Source organism: Molossus molossus, unplaced genomic scaffold, assembly GCF_014108415.1.
Source record: "Molossus molossus isolate mMolMol1 unplaced genomic scaffold, mMolMol1.p scaffold_m16_p_16, whole genome shotgun sequence".
NCBI lineage: Eukaryota > Metazoa > Chordata > Mammalia > Chiroptera > Molossidae > Molossus > Molossus molossus.
This window is the reverse complement of record NW_023425351.1, coordinates 39,135,851-39,142,231: the sequence shown is the minus strand read 5'-3', so window position 1 is coordinate 39,142,231 and position 6,381 is coordinate 39,135,851. Positions and strand designations below refer to the sequence as shown.

General features: G+C 41.0%; 1 pseudogene; it reads left to right on the top strand.

The window, feature by feature from the left end:
* Window positions 1-3,378: 3,378 nt before the first annotated feature.
* On the top strand, window positions 3,379-5,619 carry LOC118631447 (annotated as a pseudogene).
* The last annotated feature ends 762 nt before the right edge of the window (window positions 5,620-6,381 follow it).

The following is a 6,381-nucleotide window of genomic DNA, read 5'->3' as shown; positions in this document are numbered from 1 at the left end:
AACATTTTTTGAAAGATAAAGTTTTACAAAATAAAAATGACACAAATTGGGATGAAATATTTTAAAACCATATATATGATAAAAGACTAATAAGAATATATAAGAATTCTTAAAATAAAATAATAAAACAAACAACACATTTTTTTTTTAAAAAAAAAAAAAAAAGGACAACATCATCAAGGTGATGACATAGGTCATTCTTGACTTCAATCCCCCTAACAGAAAGACCAAATAGCAACTTCCGTATACAAGACACCATTGTAAAAATCCCAGAAAACAGGAGTGGTGCTAAATTACCCCTGCCCCCAGACTATAGAGGCTGAAAAGAACCACATTATAAGGGTAAGAGGAGAGGCTACGCTCTGACCCCATTGTCTTTCCCTCAGGCCAACACAGTGCTGTATGTACCAAGAGGGCCCAACTGGACCTACAGTTTCTCCAGTAGGAAAAGAGAGCCTAAGGTGCACATCTAGCTCTCCCAGGATTGTGGTTCACTACCCAGGTTGCCCACTTGGGTCTCACCTCACAGAGATCACATGGAGGATTCTATAGGCTTGACCACTGAAGATCAGATTATGATGGAGAAGGGGCGCAGGGCTTATATTAACCAGTGTTCAGATCTTGGTAGATCCAATCTACCAGTCTTGGTAGAGTTGAGCTGTTGGTCCAACCTCACCAGGGAGGTCAATGGATAGTTCTGCCTGATTCTGGTCTCCTGCCAACAAGTCATACTGTCCATAAAGCCTGGCATACAACCCCATCCAGGCTGGGAAGCAAATTCAAAGCCCTGCCTAGGGATAAATATAGTAAATTATAATCCTTTACCAAAGTACCAAAAAGCTACACAGCCCATCTGAGAGCCCTACAAACAATGGCACCTGAGCAGAGCTTAGCCAGTGGCTCTGCCCATCTGCACAACCAAGACAGTGGTCTCATCTTGCAAGAGAGTTTGGTAGGCAGTACTGCCATATTAGGTCCTCAACCATCAACCCATAATGGCCATGGAGTCCATACAACAGCCCACTCAGGCAGGGAAGTAAATTCATAGCTCCACCCCACAGCTGAGTATAGCAACCAGTTTAACCCAACTAAAAAGGCTGGGTAAAATCCAGGTAATTTCAGAGCCCATTATATAGTTGTTCTAGGACAAGAAACATAGCCAACAGTCTTATCCAACTATTTCTGACCAGTTACAACCCTCTGGACCTCAGTACTTAGGCAGTAGCCTCACCAAATAGAGGCTCAAAAGCAAGCCCAACCTGCCCAAACACACTACTAACTGTCCAATCCAGAACCTCAAGCTGAACTGACTGGAGAGAAATTCTCTCTGCCAAAGTGAATTTGTAAAGTATGAAGAAGAACTGTACTTACTCAAATGCTCAGATACCACTCCCCCAAAAAAAGAAATCAGGATCACAAAGAATCATATAAACATTAAACCACGAAAGTAAATTCATAAAGGTCTAGCAACAGACCCTAAAGAAATGGAGATCTGTGAACTGTCTGACAAAAATTCAAAAAGCCCTCTTAAGAAAATTAGTTAACCACAAGAACAAAGAACACAGACAAACAGCAAAAGGAAATTGTGAAAACAATGTATGAACAAAAAATGAGAAGTTCAACAAAGAAATTAAAAACCACAAAATAACAAACAGATATACTAGAGATTAAAAGTAGAATAACTGATTTAAAGATTTGAATAGAGAGTTTCTATAACAGATTTGACCAAGCAGAATAAAGAAGCAGTCAGAGAAACAAAAAAAGGGAAGAATAGAACGAATGAAAAAAGTGAAGAATACCTATAGAACTTATGACACATCATCAAGAGAGCAATATACATATTATGAGAATCCCAGAAACAGAATGGAAAGAGTAAAAAAAAAAAAACAAAAAAGACAAAACGTATATTTATTTATTTATTTATTTATCCTCACCTGAGGACATCTTTGCATTTATCTTGAGATAGATGGGAGGCAGAGAGGAAGAAAGAGAAAGAGAGAAACATTGATGTGAGAGAGACACATCGACTGGTGGCCACCCACACGACCCCAGCTGGGGCCGGGGACAAACTACAGTTGAGGTACATGCCCTTAGCAGGAACCGAACCTGGTCCTCTCTGGTCTGCTGGACTATACTCTAGTAGCTGAGCCAAACAGGCCAGGCTGACAAAAAGTAAATTTAAAGCAATAATGGCTGAAAACTTTTCAAATGTGATGAGATAAACAGACATCAAAATTCACTAGGCTAAATGCATCCTAAATAGGTTGAATCCAAAACGGCTACACTGAGACACTTTATTAAATTATCAAAAGACAAAATCAAAGAGAGAGATTTGAAAACAGCAATAGAAAAGAGAAGGATGGCATACAAGGCAACTTGAAGAAGACTGTAGGCAGATTTTTTCAACAGAAACATTTAAGGCCAAGGAGAGAATGGGATAATGTGTTCAAAATATTGACAGAAAACAACTATCAACCAAGAATAATGTACTAGGCAAAGTTGTTCAGAAATGGACCTTCTCAAACGAACAAAAACTGAGACCTGCCTCACAAGAAAGGATAAAGGGAGTTCTTCAAGTGGAAAAAAAATATATTAATTAACATTGTAAAATAGAACATATTAATGTAACTGTAAAACTCACATATAATGGTAAATACATATCAAAACTAGATTTTCTAATATTGTAATAGTGGTGCATAATTCACTTACTGCTCTTGTTCAAAAGCTAAAAGACAAAATTATTAAAATAACTATAATCACAATAGTTTGTTATTGGATACCGAAAGGTATCAATTTTAATAACAATAACCTAAAATGTGGGAGTAGGAGGAAAAGTAAAAGTATAAAATTTAGGAATGCTATTGAAGTTAAGTTGTCATCAGCTTAAAATAGAATGTTATAAATATATTTTATGTAAGCCTTATGGGTAGACACAAAGCATAAACCTGTAATAGTTACACAAAAGACTGTGATAAAGAAGTCAAAGTATACTACAAAAAGAAATTCACTAAATCACAAAAAAAGAGAACAAATAAGAAGCTAGGAACAAAGGATCTACAAAAATGTCAGAAAACAAAGAAAATGGCAATAGTAAGTTCTTAGCTAACAATAATTACCTTAAATGTAAATAAATTAAAGTCTCCAATCAAAGAATATCAAATGGATTTTTAAATTAATTTTAGAAAGAGAGGAGAGAGAGAGAGATACATCATTGTAAGAGAGTAACATCAATCAGTTCCCTCCCATACACTCCCCAATTGGGGATCAAACCTACAACCTGGGTATATGCACTGACTGGTAATCGAACTCACGACACTTCAGTGCAAGGGGCAATGCTGCAACCAACTGAACCACATTGGCCAGGGTGACATCAAATGGATGTCATCTTTCAAGCTGATTCAGCTGAATCACTGCCTTCAGTTCCTGCAGAAAGCCCAGCCTCCTGGACCTAAGTGCTGTGCCAGGATGATGGCTGCAGGTAGCTGCCAGGTTTATGCCTCTATAAATCTTATTGTGGGGATGGACTTGTTTCAATCAAACATCTTCCCAATATGGTAACACTCCAAGAGGACGACATCACAGCAGAACACCATAGGCAGGCCTTGAGGAAGGAGCTGAAGACCTGGAAACCTGGTGTTGCGCTCCATGATGGGACCCCCAATGTCATGGCTAGCTGTGTCCATATGCTTACTCACAAGCTCATTTGACATGGATGGCTCTGTGTTCGGCCTATGATTTTCTGACCCATGGTGGCTGCTTCATCATGAAGCTTTACTATTCCTGTGACTATGAGACTACTATGGCTCATCCAGCAGCTGTTTCACAGTATCCAGGCCACCAAGTCCCAAGACTCTCGCCATGAATCTGCAGGCATCTTTATAGTCTTCCAGGGATTCCTGGCTCCTGAAAAGGTTAACAATAAAATCTTTGACCCAAAATTTTCCTTCAAGGTGGCTGAAGTTCAGGCCAACACTGTTACTGAGTTGGTGACTAAGAAGAACCCAAAGACTGAGGCTATGCTGAAAATGACCTTACTCTCTATCATTTTACCTCAGTCACTGATTTCTTGAGAGCTGTCAATCCTGTTGAATTCCTCTCTCAAGCCATTACAATCTTGCTACATGATGAAGAGTTGGCACAGCATCTAGCTACCAATGAGGACATACAGGTGTGCTGTCGTGGTATCAAAAAGCTGGCATACAAGGAGCTGAGGTCCCTACTGAATTGGAGAACAAAGCTTTGGTGATATGTGGCCAAGAGCTAAAAAAAAAAAGAAAAGAAAAAAGCAAGCAAAGGCAGTGTGCATCAGCCTCAGCTCAGGAGAGAAATAAAGTGATGAAAAGGAGTCAACAGCTGGGACCGTGAGGCACCTCTCTATGAAGGAGAAACAACTGAACAAGATCCTGGCAGACGTGAAGGCCCAGGAGAGGGCAGAATAAAGAGAAAGAAAAAGAAGCTGTTGCATAAGCAGAGAAAGCAGTGGGAGCATGTGGAGTTGAAGATGGATCTTCCCAGTGTTTCCATCTCAGATGAGGGGGAGACTGGCATGTTCTCCTTGCGCACCATCCAGGATCCCCAGTTATTAGAGGAGATAACACAAGGGGATATGGGTCTGCATACATGTTTCTTTCCAATCTGCCAAGAGATGACAACATGTGTCAGATGTTGAGAAGGATGATGATGCATCTCTGAATAATGACCTGGATCCAGAGGAGCTGGCAGGAGTCAGAGGACCTCAGAGTCTAAAGGACCAAAAGAGTGTACAATTTGCTGAAGCAGAAGATGATGAAAAACAGGAGAAAGAAGAAGGCAATCCACGGCTGGTGCTATTGGAGGAAAAGGCGATCCCATAGGAAGAACAAGCTAACTGAGATTCACAAAGGATGGCTTCAGTGGGATTGAGGATGACGCTGATGAGGCACAGCTCTTGTATGAGAGCCTTTCAAGGGAGCAGCAGTGCCACTACCACCACCACTTTCCAACATGAATACTAAGAGAAAAGCTCTCCGGTGCCAGGATGAAGCCCCCTAAGGAAGCAAAGGCTCCATCAGGGACAGAGGCTGCCACTGGCCCTGGAGGGAAGGAGATAACTGACAGCCCAGACAGTGATGGCAGCAGCAGTGAGCATGAAGAGAGCTGGAAACTAGGCCATAGTAAGAAGCAAAGCTGTGGGCCTAAGTAAGATGATAATGGGTTTGAGATGGTGCCTACTGAGGACACAGTAAAAAGATACTGGACCATAAAGGCCTCACTTTAGGTGCTATTTATTGCCTCTTTCAAAAAGACCAAGAGAGACCTCATGGATAGCTCCTTTAGCCAGTATAGATTTGATGAGAGGAGGGGGTAGCTTTCAGAGTGGTTTGTGCAGGAAGAAAACTAGCACAGTCTAGGGCAATTGCCTATTGACAAGAAGGAGGTAGAACATTACCAAAAACACTGGCAGAAAATCCCATCAAGAAAGCCAGCAAGAAACTAAAGCTACTGAAGAAGCAACAAGAAGGCAGAAGCTTTGTAGACATAGTGGACATCTCAAAATGAGAGAAAGTGGCACAGAAGGCCGGGCTTAGCAAGGAGAAACACCAAGTCACCTATGTTGTGCCAGCCAGCTGGAGTTCATGATCATTTCAAGGAGGTGAACTAAAAGATGGAGATCATCATCCCTTGTACTGGAAGGTCATGGATCCAACTAATTCCCTGTCAGGGCAAATGCCGAGGTTGCAGGCTTGATCCCTGATGCTTCTCTCTCTCTCTTTCCCCCTCTCCCTTCCTCACTCTCTAAAATCAATAAAAACATTAAAAAAAAAAAAAAAAAAAGCAGGCGGAAGTGGGCAGAGCCACCAGGACCTGTGAGAAGGCAGTGTATGGACAAGGAGGAGCGATTCAGAGCAGCTCCCAGCAACCTCCTTGGTACCAGCTCTACCCTTGCTTGCAGAGCAGTCATCTGAAAAGACAGTAGGGTAGAGTACTTGGGGCTCTCATGGAGGTCCTGAGTGGGTGAGAACATCCTCTGCCTTAAGGAAGGTCTCCTGTTAAAGCACTCTTTACATTTCCTGTTGGTGCTTCAACAGCCCACAACTCTTCCATGAAGAATGCAGGGTACTAAATGAAAAACAATTTTTTTAAATCATAAGGGGAAGTTGAGTATTGGGGTAGCATTCATTCTAGTCTATTCTCAGGCAAGTGGATCTCTTAAGTTTCCCCCATCCTCTTCCATTGTAATTTGAATAAAACCAAGGTAATAGATGGTTTTTTTCTGACAGTTTAGTTTCCATTAAAAAAAGTTGTAATTATGTGAAGTGAGAGATAGTAACTAGACTTACTGTGGTGATCAATGGTAGTGTATACATATATCAAATCATTATGTTTTACCCCTTAAAATTA